We start from the raw sequence: 24022 nt of genomic DNA, 5'->3' as shown, positions 1-24022 counted from the left end.
TATAGGGGTCCCAGAAAGAGAAGAGAGAGAAAAGGGGGTCAAGAATGTATTAGAGGAAATTATGACTGAAAACATCCTGAGCCTGAAGAAAGAAACATATATCCAGGTACAGGAAGCAAAGAGGTTCCCAAACAAGATGAACCGAAACAGACTCACACCAAAACATATCATAATTAAAATAGCAAAATGAAAGACAGAGAATTCTAAAGACAGCAAGAGAAAAACAAAGAGTCATATACAATACCCCCATAAGGCTATCAGTTGATTTCTCTGCAGACACTTTGCAGGCCAGAAGGGAGAGGCACAATATATTCAAAGTGCAGAAAGGGAAAAACCTATAACCTAGGATACATTATCCAGCAAGATTATCAATTCAAATTGAAGAAGAGATAAAGAACTTCTCAGAAAAGCAAAAACTAAAAGAGTTCATCAATACTAAACCTACCCTAAAAGAAATGTTGAAGGGTCTTCTCTAACTGAAGAAGTAGGAAACTATAGGAAAGGGAAATTCCCACTAGGAAAGGCTATATAGTAAGGATTGAGTATCAACCACTTAAATAAACCAGTATGGAGACTAAAAGACAAAAAATTGTAAAATCAACTAGAACGACAATAAACAGTGAAGGGATAAACATGAAGATGTAGAATATGACATCAAAAACACAAAATGTGCTCTCCCAGAAGGCACTGTGACTGAGACGATGCCGGGAAGGAAGGCTTTCTCCTACAGATTCCAGTGCCTCATAGCTGACCTGCTACTGCTTTCCCCTGGGTACTGGGTCAGAAATGACCTTCAAGATGGTGGAGGAGTAAGATGTAGAGATCACCTTTCTCCCCACAAATACATCAAAACTACATCTACATGTAGAACAATTCCTACAGAACACCTACTAAATGCTGGCAGAAGACCTCAGACTTCCCAAAAGGCAAGAAAATCCCCACATACCTGGGTAGGGCAAAAGAAAATAGAAAAAACAGAGACAAAAGAAAACGGATGGAACCTGCACCTCTGGGAGGGAGCTGTGAAGGAGGAAAATTTTCCACACACTAGGGAGCCCCTTCACTGGCGGTGATGGGGGGTGGGCAGGGTTAAGCATCAGAGTCACGGAGGAGAGCACAGCAACAGGGATGCAGAGGGCAAAGTGGAGAGATTCCAGCAAAAAAATCAGTGCTGACCAGCACTCACCAACCTGAGATGCTTGTCTGCTCACCCACCAAGGCAGGTGGGGGCTGGGAGCTGAGGCTCTGGCTTCAGAGGTCAGAACCCAGGGAGAGGACTAGGGTTGGCTGTGTGAAGACAGCCTGAAGGGGGCTAGTGCACCACAGCTAGCCAGGAGGGAGTCAGGGAAAATGTCTGTACCTGCCAAAGAGGCAAGAGACTATTGTTTTGAGGTGTGTGAGGACAGGGGGTTCCTGCTCCGTGTGCCCACAGAAGGCAGTGCACTGCCTAAGCAAGCTCCAGAAATGGGCGTGAGCCACAGCTCTCAGCTTGGACCCCAGAGATGGGCATGAGATGCTAAGGCTGTTGCACAGCCTCCAACAATCCTGTGTGCAAGGGCAGGTCACTACTCACACCCCCAACCAGGAGCCTGTGTAGCACGCCACTGCCAAGGTCCCATGATCCAAGGACAACTTCCCTGGGAGAACACATGGTGCACCTCAGGCTGTTGCAATGTCATTCAAGCATCTGCCGCCACAGGCTCACCTCGCATTCCAATTATGACTACCGTACCCCTCCCTCTCCACAGCCTGAGTTAGCAATAGAGCGCTAATCAGCTGCTACTTTAACTCCCTCTGGTCTGCATGGGGAACGGATGCCTTAGGGCAGCCTACATGCAGAGGCAGGGCCAAAACCAAAGCTGAACCCCAGGAGATGTGCGAACAAAGAACAGAAAGAGAAATTTCTCCATGCAACCTCAGGAGCAGCAGAATAAATCCACAAAATGAAATTGATAAACCTGAATCTGTGGAATACCTGAATAGACAATGAATGTTCCCAAAATTGAGGTGGTGGACTCTGGGAGCAACTGTAGAATTGGGGTTTGCTTTCTGCATCTGATTTTTTTCTGGTTGTATGTTTACTTAGTTTAGTTTTTAGTGCTTGTTATCATTGGCGGATTTGTTTATTCGTTTGGTTACTCTCTTCCATTTCTTTTTCTTACTTTTTAATTTTATTTTTATTTTTTTCCTTTTTTCTCTTTTTATGAGTATGTATGTGTATGTTTCTTTGTGTGATATTGTCTGCTTATGTTTGGTTTTATCATTTGTCCTAGGGGTCTGTCTCTTCGTGTTTTTTTTGTTTTGTTTTTTTTTCTTCCTTTTCTTCTGAGCCATGTGTCTGGCAGGGTTTTGGTGCTCCGGCCAGGTGTCAGACCTGAGCCTCCAAGGTGGGAGAGCTGAGTCCAGAACATTGGACCACCAGAGACATCCTGGCCCCACATAATATCAATCAGTGAGAGATCTCCTAGAGATCTCCAACTCAACACTAAGATCCAGCTCCACCAAATGGGCAGCAAGCTCCAGTGCTGGACGGCCCATGCCAAACAACTAGCAACACAGGAACATAAACCCACCCATTAGCAGAGAGGATGCCAAAAGTCATACTAAGTTCACAGACACCCCAAAACACACCACTGGACGTGGTCCTACCCAGCAGGATAACAAGATCCAGCCCCACGACAAGAACACAGGCACCAGTCCCCTCCACCAGGAAGCCTACAAAAGCCACTGAACCAACCTTACCCACTGTGAGCAGACACAAAACACAACTGGAACTATGAAGCTGCAGCCTGTGAAAAGGAGACCCAAACACAATAAGTCAAGGAAAATGGGAAGACAGAGAAATATGCAGCAGATGAAAGAGCAAAGTAAAAACCCACCAGACCAAACAAATGAAGAGGAAATACACAGTCTACCTGAAAAAGAATTCAGAGTAATGATAGTAAAGATGATCCAAAATCTTGAAAATAGAATAGACAAAATACAAGAAACATTTAACAAGGACTTAGAAGACTTAAAGAGCAAACAGACAATGATGAACAACACAATACCAAAAACTAAAAATACTCTAGAAGGAATCGAAAGCAGAATAACTGAGGCAGAAGAACAGATAAGTTACCTGGAAGATAAAATATTGGAAATAACTGCCACAGAACAGAATAAAGAAAAAAGAATGAAAAGAATTGAGGACAGTCTCAGAGAGCTCTGGGACAACATTAAACACACCAACATTCGAATTATAGGGGTCGCAGAAGAAGAAGAAAAAAACAAAGGGTCTGAGAAAATATTTGAAGAGATTATAGTTGAAAACTTCCCTAACATGGGAAAGGAAATAGTCAGTAAATTCCAGGAAGCACAGAGAGTCCCACACAGGATAAATCCAAGGAGAAACACACCAAGACACACAGTAATCAAACTATCAAAAATTAAATACAAAGACAAAATATTAAAAGCAGCAAGGGAAAAGCAACAAATAACATACAAGGCAATCCCCATAAGGTTAACAGATGATCTTTCATCAGAAATTCTGCAAGCCAGAAGGGACTGGCAAGACATATTTAAAGTGATGAAAGCGAAAAAACTACAACCAAGATTACTCTACCCAGCAAGGATCTCATTCAGATTCAATGGAGAAATTAAAATATTTACAGACGAGCAAAAGTTAAGAGAATTCAGCACCACCAAACCAGCCTTACAAAAAATGCTAAAGGAACTTTGCTAGGCAGGAAACACAGGGGAAGGAAAAGACCTACAATAACAAACCCAAAACAATTAAGAAAATGGTAATAGGAACAAACATATCAATAATTACCTTAAATGTAAATGGATTAAATGCTCCAACCAGAAGACACAGACTGGCTGAATGGATACAAAAATAAGACCTGTATATACGCTGCCTACAAGAGACCCACTTCAGACCTAGGGACACATACAGGCTGAAAATGAGGGGATGGAAAAAGATATTCCATGCAAATGGAAATTAAAAGAAAGCTGGAGTAGCAAAACTCATATCAGACAAAACAGACTTTAAAATAAACACTATTACAAGATATAAAGAAGGACACTACATAACGATCAAGGGTTCAATCCAAGAATAAGATACACCAATTGTAAATATTTATACCCCCAACATAGGAGCACCTCAGTACATAAGGCAAATGCTAACAGCCATAAAAGGGGAAATCAACAGTAACACAATCATAGTAGAGGACTTTAACATCCCACCTTCACCAATGGGCAGATGATCCAAAATGAAAATAAATAAGGAAACACAAGCATTACAGGACACATTAGTCCAGATGGACTTAATTGATATTTAAAGGACATTCCAATCAAAAACAACAGAATACACATTCTTCTCAAGTGCTCATGGACCGTTCTCCAGGACGGATCATATCTTGGGTCACAAATCAAACCTCGGTAAATTTAAGAACATTGAAATCACATCAAGTAACTTTTCTGACCACAGTGCTATGAGACTAGATATCAATTACAGGAAGAAATCTGTAAAAAATACAAACACATGGAGGCTAAAAAATACACTACTAAATAACCAAGATATGACTGAAGAAATCAAAGAGGAAATCAAAAAGTACCTCGAAACCAATGACAAAGAAAACAGGATGACCCGAAATCAATGGGATGCACCAGAAGCAGTTCTAAGAGGGAAGTTTATAGCAATACAATCCTACATCAAGAAACAAGAAATATCTCAAATAAACAACCTAACCTTACACCTAAAGCACGTAGAGAAAGAACAACAACAACAACAAAATAAACCCCAGAGTTAGTAAAGAAATCATAAAGATCAGATCAGAAAAAAATGAAAAAGAAATGAAGAAAACAATAACAAATATCAATAAAACTAAAAGCTGATTCTTTGAGAAGATGAACAAAATTGATAAAACATTAGCTAGACTCATCAAAAAAAAAGGGAGAAGGCTCAAATCAATAGAATCAGAAATGAAAAAGGAGAAGTAACAAATGACACTGCAGAAATACAAAGGATCATGAGAGACTACTACAAGCAACTATATGCCAATAAAATGGAAAACCTGGAAGAAATGGACAAATTCTTAGAAAAGTACAACCCTCCAAGACTGAACCAGGAAGAAATAGAAAATATGAACAGACCAACAAAAGCACTGAAATTGAAACTGTGATTAAAAATTTTCCAGCTAACAAAAGCCCAGGACCAGATGGCTTCAAAGGTGAATTCTATCAAACATTTAGAGAAGTGCTAACACCTATCCTTCTCAAACTCTTCCAAAATATAGCGGAGTGAGAAACATTCCCAAACTCATCTACCAGGTCAACATCACCCTAATACCAAAACCAGACAAAGATGTCACAGAAAAAGAAAACTACAGACCAATATCACTGATGAAATAGATGCAAAAATCCTCAACAAACTACTAGCAAAAAGAATCCAACAACGCATTAAAAGGATCATACACCATGATCAACTTGGGTTTATCCCAGGAATGCAAGGATTCTTCAATATACGCAAATAAAGCTATGTGATACACCATATTAACAAAATGATGGATAAAAACCATATGACAATCTCAAAAGATGCAGGAAAAGTTTTTGACAAAATTCAGCACCATTTATGATTAAAAACTCTCCAGAAAGTGGGCATAGAGGAAACCTACCTCAACGTAACAAACACCATATATGACAAACACACAGCCAACATCGCTCTCAATGGTGAAAAACTGAAACCATTTCCTCTAAGATTAGGAAAAAGACAAGGTTACCCACTCTCACCACTATTATTCAACATAGTTTTGGAATTTTTAGCGACAGCAATCAGAGAAGAAAAAGAAACCAAAGGAATCCAAACAGGAAAAGAAGAAGTAAAGCTGCCACTGTTTGCAGATGACATGATACTATACATAGAGGATCATAAAGATGCTACCAGAAAACTACTAGAGCTAATTAATGAATTTGGTAAAGTAGCAGGATACAAAATTAATGCACAGAAATCTCTTACATTCCTATACACTAATGATGAAAAATCTGAAAGTGAAATTAAGAAAACATTCCCATTTACCATTGCAACAAAAAGAATAAAATATCTAGGAATAAACCTACCTAAGGAGACAAAAGACCTGTACGCAGAAAACTATAAGACACTGATGAAAGAAATTAAAGATGATACAAATAGATGGAGAGATATACCATGTTCTTGGATTGGAAGAATCAACATTGTGAAAATGACTCTACTAGCCAAAGCAATCTACAGATTCAATGCAATCCCTATGAAAGTACCACGGGCATTTTTCACAGAATTAGAACAAAAAATTTCACAATTTGTATGGAAACACAAAAGACCCCGATAGCCAAAGCAATCTTGAGAATGAAAAATGGAGCTGGAGGGATCAGGCTCCCTGACTTCAGACTATATTACAAAGCTATAGTAATCAAGACAGCTTGGTACTGGCACAAAAACAGAAATACAGATCAATGGAACAGGATAGAAAGCCCAGAGATAAACCCACACACATATGGTCACCTTATTTTTGATAAAGGAGGCAAGAATATACAATGGAGAAAAGATAGCCTCTTCAATAAGTGGTGCCGGGAAAACTGGACACCTACATGTAAAAGAATGAAATTAGAACACTCCCTAACACCATACACAAAAATAAACTCAAAATGGATTAAAGACCTAAATGTAAGGCCAGACACTATCAAACTCTTAGAGGAAAACATAGGAAGAACACTCTATGACATAAATCACAGCAAGATCCTTTTTGACCCAGCTCCTAGAGAAATGGAAATAAAAACACAAATAAACAAATGGGACCTAATGAAACTTAAAAGCTTTTGCACCGCAAAGGAAACCATAAACAAGACCAAAAGACAACCCTCAGAATGGGAGAAAATATTTGCAAACGCAGCAACTGACAAAGGATTAATCTCCAAAATTTACAAGCAGCTCATGCAGCTCAATAGCAAAAACACAAACAACCCAATCCAAAAATGTGCAGAAGACCTAAATAGACATTTCTCCAAAGATATACAGATTGCCAACAAACACATGAAAGAATGCTCAACATCCTTAATCATTAGAGAAATCAAAACTACAATGAGATATCATCTCACACCGGTCAGAATGGCCATCATCAAAAAATCTAGAAACAATAAATGCTGGAGAGGGTGTGGAGAAAAGGGAACCCTTTTGCACTGTTGGTGGGAATGTAAATTGATACAGCCACTATGGAGAACAGTATGGAGGTTCCTTAAAAAATAGAACTACCATATGACCCAGCAATCCCACTACTGGGCATATACCCTGAGAAAACCATAATTCAAAAAGAGTCATGTACCAAAATGTTCATTGCAGCTCTATTTACAATAGCCAGGTCATGGAAGCAACCTAAGTGTCCATCATTGTCTGAATGGATAAAGAAGATGTGGCACATATATACAATGGAATATTATTCAGCCATAAAAAGAAACGAAATGGAGTTATTTGTAGTGAGGTGGATGCAGTTAGAGTCTGTCATACAGAGTGAAGTAAGTCCGAAAGAGAAAAACAAATACAGTATGCTAACACATATATATGGAATATAAAGAAAAGAAAAAAAAAAGGTCATGAAGAACCTAGTGGCAAGGCAGGAATAAAGACACCGACCTACTAGAGAATGGACTTGAGGATATGTGGAGGGAGAAGGGTAAGATGTGACAAAGTGAGAGAGTGTCATGGACATATATACACTACCAAACGTAAAATAGATAGGCAGTGGGAAGCAACCACATAGCACAGAGAGATCAGCTCTGTGCTTTGTGACCACCTAGAGGGGTGGGATAGGGAGTGTGGGAGGGAGATGCAAGAGGGAAGAGATATGGGAACATATGTACATGTATAACTGATTCACTCTGTTATAAAGCAGAAACTAACACACCATTGTGAAGCAATTATACTCCAATAAAGATGTTAAAAAAAAAAGACAACCCTCCGAATGGGAGAAAATATTTGCAAATGAAGCAACTGACAAAGGATTAATCTCCAAAATATACAAGCAGCTCATGCAGCTCAATATCAAAAAAAACCCAACCCAACACAAACATAGGCAGAAGACCTAAATAGACATTTCTCCAAAGAAGATACACATATTGCCCACAAACAGATGAAAGGATGCTCAACATCACTAATCATTAGAGAAATGCAAATCAAAACTACAATGCGGTATCACCTCACACCAATCAGAATTGCTATCATCAAAAAATCTACAAACAGTAAATGCTGGAGTGGGTGTGGAGAAAAGGGAACCCTCCTGCACTCTTGGTGGGAATGTAAATTGATACAGCCACTATGGAGAACAGTATGAAGGTTCCGTAAAAAACTAAAAATAGAACTACCGTTTGACCCAGCAATTCCACTACTGGGCATATACCCTGAGATAACAATAATTCAAAAAGAGACAGGTACCACAGTGTCCACTGCAGCACTGTTTACAATAGCCAGGACACGGAAGCAACCTAAATGTCCATAGACAAATGAATGGATAAAGAAGATGTGGCACATATATACAATGGAATATTACTCAGCCATAAAAAGAAACAAAATTGAGTTATTTGTAGTTAGGTGAATGGACGTAGAATCTGTCATATAGAGTGAAGTTCGTCAGAAAGAGAGAAATAAATTCAGTATGTTAACACATGTATATATGGAATCCAAAAAAAAAAAAACCTTCTGACAAACCTAGGGATAGGACAGAAATAAAAACACAGATGTAGAGAATGCACTTGAGTACACGGGGAGGGCCAAGTGTAAGCTGGGAGGAAGTGAGAGAGTAGCATTGACATATATACACTACCAAATGTAAAATAGATAGCTAGTGGGAAGCAGCTACATAGCTCAGGGAAATCAGCTTTGTGCTTTGTGACCACCTAGAGGGGTGGGATAGGGAGTGTGAGAGGGAGACACAAGAGGGAGGGGATATGGGGATATATATATACATATAGCTGATTCACTCTCTTATACAGCATCAAATAACACAACATTGTAAAGCAATTATACCCCAATAAAGATGTAAAAAGAACACAAAATATGAATTGGGAGAGTAAAAAATGTATATCTTTTATAATGCGTTTGAACTTAAACACATTATAAATTGGTTAAAGAGTACCAATTTAAAACAAGTGGATGTAATTATGTGTCAACATATATGGACTTCATGGCAACCACAAATCAAGAACACACAATGGATACACAAAAACAAAAATAAATGAACTCAAGCATACCACTAAGGAAAATCATCAAGCCACAAGGAAAGCAACAGAAAGAAGAATTAAACAAGGAAGAACTACAAAATGAACCCTAATACAAGTAATAAAATGGCAATAAGGCATACCTATCAATAATTACTTTAAATGTCAATGGACTAAATGCATCAATCAAAAGACATAGCGTGGCTGATTGGATAAAAGAAAACACCAGGACCATCTCTATGCTTCCTACAAGAGAATCACTTCAGAAGTAAAGACACACACAGACTGAAAGTGATGGGATGGAAAATTATATTTCATGCAAATGGAAATGACAAGGAAGTGGAGTTAGCAATACTCATTTCAGACAAAATAGACTTTAACCCAAAGAAATATAACAAAAGACAAAGAAGGGCATTATACAATGATAAGGAGATTAGTACAAGAAGAGAATATCACACTCGTTAACACATATGTACCCAATACAGGAGCACATAAATATACAAAGTAAATGCCAAGAGACATTAAAGGATAAACTGACAATAGTGCAATAATATTAGGGGACTTTAACATCTCACTTCCATCAATGGACAGAGCATCCACACAGAAGATGAATATGGCCACAGTGACCTTAAATGACACTATAGACTAGTTGGACTTAATAGAGAGCTACAGGACATTTCATCCAAACACATCAGAATACATATTCTTTTCCAGTACACATGGACCATTCTCCAGAATAGATCACATGCTAGGCCACAAAACAAGCCTCAACGAATTTAATAGGACAGAAATTATATCAAGCATATTTTCTCAGCACAACAGTATGAAACTGGAAAACACCTGCATAAAGAAAAATGAAAACAAACAAACAAACACATGGATACTGAACAACATGCTAGTAAAAAACCAATGGGTCAATGAAGAAATCAAAGAAGAAATCAGAAAATACCAGGAGACAAATGAAAATGGAAACACAACATTCCTAAATCTCTGGGATGCAGCAAAAGCACTTCTAAGAGGGAAATTTATAGCAATACAGGCTTTCATCAAGAAAGAAGAAAAATCTCATATAAACAACCTAACCTACCACCTGAAAGAATTAGAAAAATTATGACAAAGAAAGATCAAAGTCAGCAGAAGGAAGGAAATAATCAAGATCATAGAGGAATTAAATAAAATAGAGAGTAAATAATAGAAAAGAGCAATGAAACCAAAAGGCGGTTTTTTGAAAAGATAATCAAAATAGATTAAGCTTTTACCCAGGTTCACCAAGAAGAAATGAGAGAGAGAACCCAAATTAACAAAATAAGAAATAAAAGAGGAGAAATAATTAACAATACCACAGAGATACAAAAAATCATAAGTGAATACTATGAACAGTTATATGCCAGTGAATTGGACAACTTAGAAAAAATGGAAAAATTCTAGAAACATACAACATGCCAAGACTGAATCAAGAAAAAACAGACAATTTGAACAGTCCAATTACTAGTAGTGAAATTGAATTTTTAATAAAAAATACTCCTAGCAAACAAAAGTCATGACCAGACAGCTTCACAGGGGAATTCTACCAAATATAGAAAGGAGAGATAATATCTTTCTCAAATTATTCCAAAAAATTTAAGATGATGAGACACTCCTAAATTCATTATACGAAGCTACCATTACCCCGATACTAAAACAAAGGCAGTACAATAAAAGAGAACTACAAGCCAATAACTTTGATTAACATAGAGGCAAAAATTCTCAACAAAATATTTGCAAACTGAATCCAACAGCTTATAAAAATGGTCACAAAACATGATCCATGTTGGATTTATTCATGGGACCCAAGGATGTTTCAACGTTCACAAATCAATCAATGTGCTACACCACAGTAACAAAAGGAAAGATAAAAGTCACATTATCATCTCAGGAGATGCAGAAAACGCATTTGACAAAATTCAACATCCATTCATGATAAAAACTCTCATTAAAGTGGGTATACAGGAAACATATCTCAACACGATAAAGGCCATTTATGAAAACTCACAGCTAACATCATTGTCAATGGTGAAAAGCCGAAATCCTTTCCTCCATATTCAGAAACAAGACAAGGTCAGAAGTAGTATTCACACCACTTCTATTTAACATAGTATTGGAAGTCCTAGCTACAGCAATCAGACAAGAAAAAGAAATAAAAGGCATCCAAATTGGACGTGAAGAAGTAAAACTGTTACTATTTGAAGATGACATTATACTATACATAGAAAACACTGAAGTATCCACCGTAAAACACTAGAATTAATAAATAAATTCAGTAGAGTTGCAGGACACAAGATTAATATACAGAAATCTGTGGCTTTTCTATACACTAATAATGAACTATCAGGAAGAGAGAATGTTAAAAAAAATCCCATTTAAAATCACATCTAAAAGAATAAAATATCTATGAATAAACTTAACCAAAGAGGTGAAAGGCCTATACTCTGAAAACTATAAAATACTGATGAAAGAATTTGAAGATGATACAAAGAAATGGAAAGGTATCCTATGCTATTACTTTGGAAGAATTAATATTTTTTAAATGGCCCTACTACCCAAAGCAATCTACAGATTTAATGAAGTCCCTGCCAAACTACCGATGATATTTTTCACAGAAATAGGACAAATAATCCTAAATTTCATATGGAACCACGAAAGACCATGAATTACCAAAGTAATCTTGAGAAAAAGAACAAAGCTGGAGGTATCACCCTCCCTCACTTCGGACTATACTACAAAGCTACAGTAATCAAAACAGCATGGCACTGGCACAAAAATACACACAAAGATCAATGGAACAGAATAGGAAGCCCAGAAATAAACCATGTGCTTATGGTCAATTTATATATGACAAAGGAGCTAAGGAAATAAAATGGAGAAAAGACAGTCTCTTCAACAAGTGGTGCTGAGAAAACTGGACAGCTACATGTAAAACAATGAGATTAGAACATTTACTCACACCAAATACAAAAATAAACTCAAAATGGATTAAAGACCTAAATGTAAGACCTGAAACTATAAAATTCCTAGAAGAAAACATAGGAGGAACAGTCTTTGACATAAATTGGAGAAATATATTTTTGGATCTGTCCCCTAAGGCAAAAGAAATAAAAGCAAAAATAAACAAAGGAGACCTAGTTAAAATTAAAAGCTTTTAAACAGCAAAGGGAACCATCAACAAAATGAAAAGACAACCTATGGGATAGCAGAAAATATTTACAAATAATATGTCCAATAAGTTTTAATATCCAAAATATATAAACAATTCATACAATTTAATACATTTTATTATATATGTATTAGTTTTTTTCATATTTCTTAAACCAATATTTGTCTCAACAGAAAGTCAGGAAACTTTTCTGTAATATCTAATACTTTCCTCAGATTTCAGGAATGAAAAGTATGCGGTGTATTTATATCCATTGATATGGTTTTCAAAACTACACTGAGAATGCTATCTTTTCATTTTCTCATTAAGGTATACTTTTTAAAAAATTATTTATTGATTATTTATTGGCTGCATTGGGTCTTCATTGCTGCGTGCAGGCTTTCTCTAGTTGTGGAGAGCAGGGGCTACTCTCTGTTGCGGTGTGTGGGCTTCTCAGAGCACAGGCTCAGTAGTTGTGGCAAACGGGCTTAGTTGCTCCATAGCATGTGGGATCTTCCTGGACCAAGGATCTAACCCCTGCCCTCTGCATTGGTGGGCAGATTCTTAACCACTGCACCACCAGGGAAGTCCCTCATTAAGGTATATTTTCATCTATCAATCTATAATTACCATTTTACAAATGTGATTCAAGTAATAAATTACTTTCTTCTTCTTCTAGATGCAGAAAGCTACAATTCCAAACTAGGAAAATGACAATTTTTAAATTGCAAAAAATAAACTTCTTTTAAAATGAGGATAAACTTATTTTTAAACCAACTTTGTGATTTTTTAATTGATGGACGACAACTTTAGACTCCTAGGTATCACTAGCTGTGTACAATTAGAGATGTAGCGTCATAGAGGAGCAGGCAGCAGAATTAAACAGCAGACATAGGGCAATGTCAATCTTCATTATTTTGCCCATTTTTCATTATGTGTACACAGAAGCATGAATCCAATTTGAAATCTTTTAATGGCAGTAAAGTTACAATCACCCATCTATATGGCTAACATCTTAACTCCAATATTTCATTTGCAATGTGCACATAAACAGCTTCTCATCACACAGTTGTTAAAGTGTATTTTTCCTGTTAGGAAACAGCAACTTATTTTTTGTGTTTATTTATCTTTTGAAGTAAAAACTATTTCTTCTCTGATAACAGCTCATTTTTATCATTTATCAAAAAATTAAATGGTGGCGGAGGAAAGTGTGGTGTATTAAAAAATTTACTTTTTAAGGAAAGATAAAATTCATTTCCACAAATTTAAAAGTGTTGTTACTGGTGCAGGATCTATTCTACTGTACAGTTAGATGGAGAATCAGCATTATTTCAGAAATATGGTTTTTTAATGTATTTTCTTTTTCTGTAACATCTTTATTGGAGTATAATTGCTTTACAATGGTGTGTTAATTTCTGCTTTATAACAAAGTGAATCAGTTATACGTATACATATGTTCCCATATCTCTTCCCTCTTGCATCTCCCTCCCTCCCACGCACCCTATCCCACCCCTCTAGGTGGTCACAAAGCACCAAGCTGATCTCCCTGTGCTATGCAGCTGCTTCCCACTAGCTATCTATTTTACATTTGGAAGTGTATATATGCCAATGCTTCTCTCTCACTTCTTCCCAGCTTACCCTTCCTCCTCCCCATGTCCTCAAATCCATTTGCTACGTGTGCATCTTTATTAGTGTCCCGCCCCTAGGTTCATCAAAACCTTTTTTTTCTTTAGACTCCATATATATGTGTTAGCATATGGTATTTGTTTTTCTCTTTCTGACTTACTTCACTCCGTATGACAGATTCTAGGTCCACCCACCTCGTTACAAATAACTCAATTTCGTTTCTTTTTATGGCTGAGTAATATCCCATTGTATATATGTGCCACATCTTCTTTATTGATTCATCTGTCAATGGACACTTAGGTTGCTTCCATGTTCTGGCTATTGTAAATAGTGCTGCAATGAACACTGTGGTACACGTCTCTTTTTGAATTATGGTTTTCTCAGGGTATATGCCCAGGAGTGGGATTGCTGGGTCATATGGTAGTTCTATTTTTAGTTTTTTAAGAACCTCCATACTGTTCTCCATAGTGGTTGTATCAATTTACATTCCCACCAACAGTGCAAGAGGGTTCCCTTTTCTCCACACCCTCTCCAGCATTTATTGTTTGTAGATTTTTAATGATGGCCATTCTGACCACTGTGAGGTGATACCTCTTTGTGGTTTTGATTTGCATTTATCTAATGATTAGTGATGTTGAGCATCCTTTCGTATGTGAACTCAAAATGGATTAAAGACCTAAATGTACAGCCAGGCCCCGTAAAACTCTTAGAGGAAAACATAGGCAGAACACTCTATGACATAAATCACAGCCAGATCCTTTTTGATCCACCTCCTAGAGAAATGGAAATAAAAACAAAAATAAACAAATTGAACCTAATGAAACTTAAAAGCTTTTGCACAGCAAAGGAAACCATAAACAAGACGAAAAGACAACCCTCAGAATGGGAAAAAAATATTTGCAAAAGAAGCAACTGACAAGGATTAATCTCCAAAATATACAAGCAGCTCATGTAGCTCAATATCAAAAAAACAAACAACCCAATCCAAAAATGGGTGGAAGACCTAAATAGACATTTCTCCAAAGATGATATACAGATTGTGTATTTTCTTAAGTCAAGTGACAATTGGTTTCAAGCAAATGATTTTGATTTGGAAATTAGAAGTCAACATAAACTATGTTGTGCACAAACTCCAAGGCGTCTCCTTTCATTCTAGCCCATTTTTGCAACAGGGAGAAAGAGTTTCTCTCTAAAGAGTCACTAAAGATAGGAGGGAAGTCGGTGAGCCTTGGTGCTCAACAAGCAGCGTTAGGCACAGACAGCGACAGCTACAGCAGGTCCACATGGCAGTAATACAAGAAGTAGGCTGTGCACTCAGTAATGGGCTTTACCACTTGGTGTTGGTTAATCACCTTGACCATCTGGTCGTTGATGCACAGCCAGCCATTCAGACCAATCTGGAAGACATCCATGTTGTAGTGGCCACCAGTGTTGCTGCTGCTGTGGTGGTAGACCACTGCAAATAGCCTATAGGCTCTGTGACATTTAAAATTCTTATTTTTTAACCCCTGGGGAAAGCAGTTCTTTATTAATTTCCAAGTCCACAGGATATCCAATAGTTTTTATAAGCTTCTGACTTCCATCAGTCTTCTCGTAAACAAACCATTTCAGGTGCAACACAAGAAAAAGAGGGAGTTTTTCCAGAGTAACTCTTCAACTGATCTCAACCTCTTGTTTGATTTTGGTGGTATAACCCTGGGCAGATTCTCTTGTCACCAAGCTTTCCAACGCATCCTAGATGGTGCATATCTTGTCCGACTGGATATCCAGCTGCAACATGAAGAATGGCTGCAGGGTGGCAGACTCTTCTGAACTCTGCTGGTAAACCACAGACCTGATGTGTCCACCAAAAATGCCAGTGATTGGGGTCTGGACAAAATCCGCCTGGTGAATGACCAAGGTCTTATTTCAGGGGCCAACATGCTCCCATTAGTCCTCACTTCCTTTGCCTGGTTCTTCCTGCTCGTCTTTGTTCATTGAGTGGCTTTTGGGTCCATTGGAAATAGTAAGTTTTTCATTATTTGCTGAGAGAAGTTTCTTTAGGTTCAGCATTTCCTCCTAAAGTCCATTTAGAATGAAGCCTAAGTACTCCTCAGCATCTTTTTGGTGACCCTTTTCAGAAAGGTTCGACTTGATAACTGTCAGGAGTCTATAAGTATACGTTGGTTCAAAGGCAGCTCCAGGGCGGATATCCCTCATGATCCCCAAGAGCTTGTCTGGGTTTTGGAGGTACTGGCATATTAGTAAACTTATTCATTAGCCGAACAAAGCTATCTATCATGGGTGTGGATATACAAGGCCTCTGCACTTTTGAATACAGAGGAATGAACTTCATCAGGTGATACATTAGAAGGCAAGCAACCAATGCCTGCAGTGTAGCATTAATGTAGCCCCAGTTTCCTTTATTGATCAGCCCGCGGGGTTGCAATGACACTGGTTTATGAATCAAGGTTACGTTCTCCAGTAACTCTGCAATCTTTATGGCTACAGGATCCTCTGAAACTGGAACCAGCTCTTCCTTGACTTCAACCTGCTTTTCAGAGACCAGGGTAGAAGTGGCGGGAGGGGAATATTTAGTTTCCATGGAAACCACAGACAAAGAGGGAGAGGGGAGTGGAGCGGGTAGGAGGAAGAGGGCTTAGAAACCTGAAAAAGACTGGTCCATGACTTTGCAGGCCAACTGTTGGGAGCAGGGCCTACCACAGAGGCCCGGGCATCTGCAGGAGGGGAGGTGCTCTTACCTTTCGCAGGGTCCGTGTCCGAGCTTGCACAGTGTGCAACTCCACCCTGTTGGCAGCTGTGCCCTCAACCAAGGATTCAAGTATTTGTCCGTTGGCACCTCCAAGGTTCTCAGTAGTATCAGTCTCAACCTAAGGCTGAGCCACAGTTGTCCTCAAAAGGGTGTCCCTAGCAGCCTCTGCGGGGAGGCAAGATTGTTCAAGGTCAGCCCCATGGCAGGCAGCCCTCAGGCTGCCCCTGCAGTCCTGGCCCCGCTGATGAAGGCTCTGGGAAAGAACCACTAGGCACAGCATCACTGCCGAAGTCCGTGGCATCCTGGGGGCTGCCACAAGTTCTGGGTGTCCCCGACAGGGGCACATCACCCATCAACTTTGCATCCTCTGCACCTACACTGTTCTGGACTCTGGGATTGACATGGCCATTGACCAGGGCTTCTGTGGAAGTATTACACTCGCTGCCATCTTTCAAGTAACTCTACCCAGGTGGACTTTTTTTGTTTTTCCTTTTGTTTTCTTTTTACGCTCCCTTTGTCCAAGACCACCCAAGATGCCATCATTTTCCAAAACTTCCACCTCCACGTTAGTGCTGCCATCCAGAGCAAGGGCAGAGCCTGGGTACTGGTAGTCGGTGGAGCTACAGTTCACTTCTCTATCTATGTAATCAGGAATCTTTTGGGACATTGTGCAAATAAGGATAAATTCAGGGGCCTAAGGATTCAATGTGCTTGAAATACTGTATGTAGTTGGGAGTTCTCGGCAAAGTGTTAGTGGGTTCAGTTACTTCATTAACACCAAATTCAATTCTCTAATAGTCTTCTCCATTAGGTAGTTCATCAGCAGCTTGTGCACCAGGCAGAACTGCTCCACCACATAGACGATGCTCAACCGAAGAGCAAGGAGTCACAAAGAACTGATGGAACTCATCAGGGCTAAAATCTCCAAAAATATACTGTGGGTTGCGGAGGGCCATGGCGGCCTGTTTCAATGAGCCTTGGTGCTCAACTGACTCCTCACGCTGCTTCCCTTCTAAATCAAATTTTGATTTGTATATATTCTCACTAAATTGTTATAGAACAAAAGAAACATTTACATGCAATAAGTGTTTTTGGAATAAATGAAGAGGAGGAAGAGGATGGAAAAACATTAAAGCAAGACAAGTGTAAATCAAGGATGTTCACAAGAGAGTAGAGTTCTATAATTTTATAGACACAAAAGAACTAAGGTACGTTTTATTCCACCCATTCATTTTGAAATAAGCACCAAGTCTCTAGATGTTAACATTTCCCTTTTTTCAATGCATCCTCTATATTAAATACTTGTTCAAAAGACAAAAATATAATTCTGTCCTTGAGACTGAAAAACAACAACAAAAACAACAACAGGAGCAGCAGCAGCAGCAGCAGCAGCACACTCTCCCAAGAAAATAAGCTCTCTTCCATTTGAAAGAACTTAATATTATGATCCTCAATAATGAAAGGAATCTGCATTGTACATTGCAGTAAAAATAACAAATCTATAATTAAGATCTTCAACCAGAAATCATGGAAACTGGACAGTTTACTGTCTGCTCTTATTTTTTTTTAGTCAGGATTTTTATTTTAATTGAGAAAGGAAGTCCATATGCCTGGGTTTCTATTGGCCTCAATCATAATTTCCAACTGTATCTATTCACAGATGACTACATATTGTCCTCTATCTGAACAGAAGGAAAAGATGTCTGCTGTCCCTTGACAGACTATTCATTACAGTGAAAAGTAAATAAGAACTATTTCATCTTTAGAGTATTTTTCTATAACATTAAAATGGAAACAATATTAAAGTCACATTACAGATCTTTATTACATTAAAGACCTGTAATAGAAGATATACAGTAATACATTTTTGCTTTACTCTAATGCAGTAATAATGGTGTCAAGTTAAATAAAAATATTTACTAAAATAAACATTTGAGTTACAAACTTAAGAGTTTGCAAACATTACTAGAAGCAAATGAAATAAATTTCAAGGTCTTAAATTGTGAAGGAAAGGCTGTGAGTTTAATTGTACTCCATAGTAGTATGAATTTCCTCTTTCCCTTAGGACTGTAAGGGGAAATCAGTAAATTGATGGGTAATCCAAATCAAAGTTCATCAAAACTCAGGGCCTTTGTTACATGTACAGCAAGGACTACTAAAATCATATACCATAATTTACCTGTGTGATTAGTGGTACAGAAATGGTGTACCTTGCCATACAGGGAAAGGCTAAAATACATGCTGTAACAAAGTTGGTGGTGCTTCTAGGTAAAACAGGTAAACACATATCACCCTTTCTCTCTCACACAACACAATGATACCTAGAAATAATGCATGATGTAGATCTTTGAGAATTCTGAATAGTATATTAGCAGGAGGATAGAGTAAGAACATCAGAATTCAAAGTACTACTGATCTGGTGGTAGGTTTGCACAATTTCCCCTCCAGTATCTTCTACCTTGAACTCAACATAGCCTGAAACATATAAATGGGCACTGGTGCAGACAGAGAGGGAAATAGGAGAAGCCCTCTGCTTCTGGCTTAAGGAGCAGGAAAGGGAACTCCTACCATTCAGAGATAATGGAAATACTTGATATTGTGCTTTTGTTTTTTGTTTCTTTGTTTTCCTTTCTCCAGTCCCTCATGTCCTAGTTCTCAATCTGTAGTGTGGAAACAAGAGTACAGGAAGTTCCCCTTCTGATCAGAGGAGATCTGGTACCAAGAACATGGGGCCAAGGCCATTGATATTTTTTATTTCTGACTCCCCACCACTTGAAAATGAACACAGGCACAGGAATGGAAGTACACAATATAGTGAAGTAACCAAGTCTCAAATATCTGTCCAAAGGTCTGAAAAGAGGAGACCCAAAGAACTTGAAATCACAGGAGAAATCAAGAAGAGGGAGGCACTCAAGACACTGAGCCTATAAAATAGTTTATGAAATCCTGGTATCAATTCTGAACTGTGCGTGTATGGGGATCTGATCTTATTCTGCATACCAAAGACTTTGAGAAATAAACTAAATGAAACCACTGCCAAGCACCAGAATGTCCTAGGTAATGCACACAGATGATAGATTTGAAAATCACTGCACAGACTTTTAACAACAATTACATTGAAAGCACAGCACACACAGTGTGGATGAGAAGCTGTGGCCTGAACATAAAAAGGTCGTTTCCTTGATAAAACAAAATGTCAACATTCTACACAGGCAACATTCTGCATAGGCTTTAAATAAGTCCTAAAATCTAACATAATATTCAAAATATATAGAATAAAATACGAAGTTATTAGATACACAAGAACCAGGAAAGACTGAGCTTGCATGGAAGAAATAATCAATAAGAGATGAATTCTAGAACAGTGATGTTAGGAGCTCTGCAGAACTGCTCCCAGGGGGAAAACATAATTGGTAAGAATTATTTGAAACCAAAAATTTTAAGTCTGCAGAAATAGTCCCAATTAAATACAGCAAAAGAAGAACCATTTATCCCCCCAAAAATATACAAAATCCCAATAAGAACAGCAAGAGTCAGTGACACTTGAGCCAGGAAACTCTCTCTCCCTCCCCTCTGCTTCAATTCAGCAGGACAGGAGCTCCACTATGAGCAGGTGTGACCAAAAACACAGGGTCGTCTCTTCCCCCAGATCCCAGTTAAGGGCTATGATATCTCTGAGGATGGAAAGACATTTCTCATCCTCCTCAGTTCCATGTTGCAAAAGCTCTGTTACATTCTGAGTGTTCTAGGTCTCTCTTCCTCCACCTAGCCACAATTTACAAGGCAGAAGTTCTAACAAGGTGGAGCAGAACAGAAACAGCACAGCCCAGATCACTTTTGTCCCAGCTCATTCAAAGGATGAAGGTTCTATCTTGGGAAAGGCAAGCCAAGAAGAGCAGAAGTTACTGCCATGTGAAGCAGGGGTGTCATTCTGAGAGAAGTGAGCCACCTCCCTGTCCCCAAATCCAGAGAAATGGTGCACAATTGTTTACTGGAGAGACAGAGTGGGCCATAATAACAGAAAACTAAGAAGCTCCTCCCAAGGGAACTGACTTTATTTGGAAGAGTTTTGGAAAGTTCAAACTTCACGGTGCTGTTGAATATAATGGATATTTTAGATGTAAGCAATAAAGAGGAGGCTAATAACTCCATGAGAACAACCAGTTAAACCACAGGCCAGCTAGCTGACCAGAGAAAACCAGGGAAAGAAACAATTAAGAAGATCCCTCCTGGGGTCAGAACAAACCTTAAAGAATAGCCAATAAAATCAACCCCTGCAAAGTGGCCAGAATATAATTGGGTCAGACTATATGTAGTATTCATACCCCCAATGCATTGTCAAAAATAAGAGAAAAATCAGCTGGTTATGACTCAGGGCTAAGGGTTGGGTGAGATATCAACAGAGGCAAACAGCTTGACAGAGATATCAGAGAAAGTGACAGTCAAAGAGAACCATGCTAAAACCTTGTTATCCCATAGTGACTGTATTTATGCTAAAGGCTGTGCTCCCTGAGGAGGGATAAAATAGACATTTTAAAAATGTTACTAGTAATAGAGAGGGACATTTTATAATAATAATGGTCAATAAATCACAAAGATGCAATGATTATAGATATATGTGCACCTAGAAACAGAGCTACAAAATACATAGTGCAAAGCCTGAAATAATAAATGTAAAAATAGATAATTCAGATCATAGTTGGAGACTTCAGTAATCCACTTACAATAACAGATAGAACAACTAGGTAGTAGGTCAACAAGGAAATACAAGATTTGAACAATACTACAAAGCAAGTAGACCTAAATGACATCTATAGAATACTACACCCAAAACCAGCAGAAAATATTCTCCTCAAGTACATAGAACATTCTCCAGGATAGACCATATGCTAGGCAGTAAAACAAACATCAGTAAATTTAAAATAATTGAAAACATGCAAGTTTTATTTTCTGAACACAGTAGAATTAAATTAGAAATTAATAAAATGAAGGGGACTTCCCTGATGGTGCAGTGGTTAAGAATCTGCCTGCCAATACAGAGGACACAGGTTCGAGCCCTGGTCCGGGAAGATCCCACATGCCACGGAGCAACTAAGCCCATGTGCCACAACTACTGAGCCCGTGTGCCACAACTAATGAAGCCCATGCACCTAGAGCCCATGCTCCACAACAAGAGAAGACACCACAGTGAGAAGTCCACACACTGCAACGTAGAGTAGCCCCCGCTTGCTGCAGCTAGAGAAAGCCCGTGTCCAGCAACGAAAACCCAACACAGCCAAAAAAAAAAGAAAAAAGAAAGAAAGAAAGAAAGAAAGAAAGAAAGAAAGAACGAAAGAAAGAAAGAAATTTTAAAAATAAATAAATTAAATAAATAAATAAAATAAAATGAAGAAGTTTGGGGAATTCACAAATATGAGGTAACTAAAAAATATGCTCCTAAATTACCAATGGTTGAAACACAAGATCACAAGGGAAATTAGAAAGTAGTTTGAGATGAATGAAATGAAGACACAACATACCAAAACTTATTGAATGTAGCTAAAAAAGTGTTTAAAGGGAAATTTGTAGATGTAAATGACTATATTAAATATGAAGATGGAAATACACCCCATGTTCATGGATTAGAAGACTTAATATTGTTAAGATGGCAATACACCCCAAAGCAATCTATAGATTCAATGCAACCACTATCAATATGCCAACAGCTCTTTTTTTTTCTACAGAAATGGAAAATACAATCTTAAAATTCATATGGAATTGCAAAGGGCTCCAAATAGAAAAAAAATCTTGAAAAACAATAACAAAGTTGAAGAACTCAAACTTACCAATTTCAAAACTTACTACAGCATTGTAATAATCAAGACAGTGTGGTACTTCCTTAAGGATAAATATCTCGATCAATGGAATAGAATTGAGAATCCAGAAATAACCCACACATCTGTGATCACAAGGGTGAAGAGACCATTCAGTGGGGAAAGAATAGTCTGTTCAACAAATGATGCTAGTACAACAGGAGCTAACTCTAAAACTTTTAGAAGAAATTATAAAGGTAAACCTTGATGATCTTGGATTTGGCAACAGTTTCATAGATATGACACTGAAAGCACAAGGAACAAAAGGAAAAACTAGGTAAATTGGAATTTACTAAGTTAAACATTTTTGTGCATCAAACACTATCAAAACAGTGAAAAGACAACCCACTGAACAGGAGAAAATATTTACAAATCATATATCTGATATGATTCTAGTATCCAGAATATGTAAATATTGTTACAACCAAAAAACAGACAAACAATTAAATAATAGGCAAAGGAGCTGAGTAGACATTTCTCCAAAGAAGATATACTAACAGCCAAATAGGACATGAAAAGATACTCAGTGTCATTAGTCATTAGTGAAATGCAACTCAAAACCACAAAGAGATACCACTACACACCCATGAGGATGACCATATGGAAAAAAAAATAAGTAAGTATTGGGGAGGCTGTGGAGAAATTAGAACACATATACATTGCTGGTAGGATTGTAAGATGGTGCAATCACTGTGGAAAACAGTTTGGTGGTTCTTGGAAAAGTTAAACATAGAATTACCATCTGAGTGAGGAATTCCACTCCTAGGTCTATACCATAATTGAAAACAGGTCTTAAAGCAAAAACCTGTACACTAATGTTCATAGCAGCACTATTCACAGTAGTGAAAAGATGGAAATAATCCAAATGTCCATCAACTGATAAATGGATAAACATAATGTGGTATATCTATAAAAATAATAAAAAATAGAAAATAATAGACATAGAAAATAATAAATATTGATACATGCTACACCATAGATGAACCTTGAAAACATTATGCTAGTGAAAGAAGCCAGATGCAAATGGCCACATACTGTATGATTCTTTTCACATAAAATATCCAGTACAGGCAAATCCACAGAGAAAGAAAGCAGAATAGTGGCTGCCAGGGGCTGGGAGAGGGAGTATAAAAAGTGACTGCTTAATGGGTAAGGTATCACTTTGGGATGATGAAAAAATTCTGGAGCAACATAGTGATTGTACAATGCTGTGGCTGTACATAATGTTCCTGAATTGTACACTTTATAATGGTTAAAATGGTAAAATTTTTTTGCCTTTAAAAAATTATTTTAATTTACTTGGATCCCTCAAAAGCTTTAACTAAAATGTTCATTTTGTTAACCCAATGTAGACCCAGCCCTACATCCAAAAATTCACCAAATTAGAAAAGAATGGCT

At 37.9% G+C, this 24022-nt stretch overlaps 1 protein-coding gene and 1 pseudogene across 5 annotated transcripts in view; both read right to left on the bottom strand.

Annotated features, from left to right (window-relative positions):
* The window catches only part of DACH2 (dachshund family transcription factor 2), a 639710-nt gene that overhangs the window by 272723 nt on the left and 342965 nt on the right, over window positions 1-24022 (bottom strand). The gene's annotated exons all lie outside the window — the stretch shown is intronic.
* On the bottom strand, window positions 15289-17728 carry LOC309653027 (ubiquitin carboxyl-terminal hydrolase 10 pseudogene; annotated as a pseudogene). The gene has a single exon. The product of its transcript is annotated as a ubiquitin carboxyl-terminal hydrolase 10 pseudogene (transcript).

Source organism: Balaenoptera physalus, assembly GCF_965194825.1.
Source record: "Balaenoptera physalus genome assembly, chromosome: X".
NCBI classification, from domain to species: domain Eukaryota; kingdom Metazoa; phylum Chordata; class Mammalia; order Artiodactyla; family Balaenopteridae; genus Balaenoptera; species Balaenoptera physalus.
Note: the sequence above shows the minus strand (reverse complement) of the source record. Positions and strands in the feature narration are given on the sequence as shown.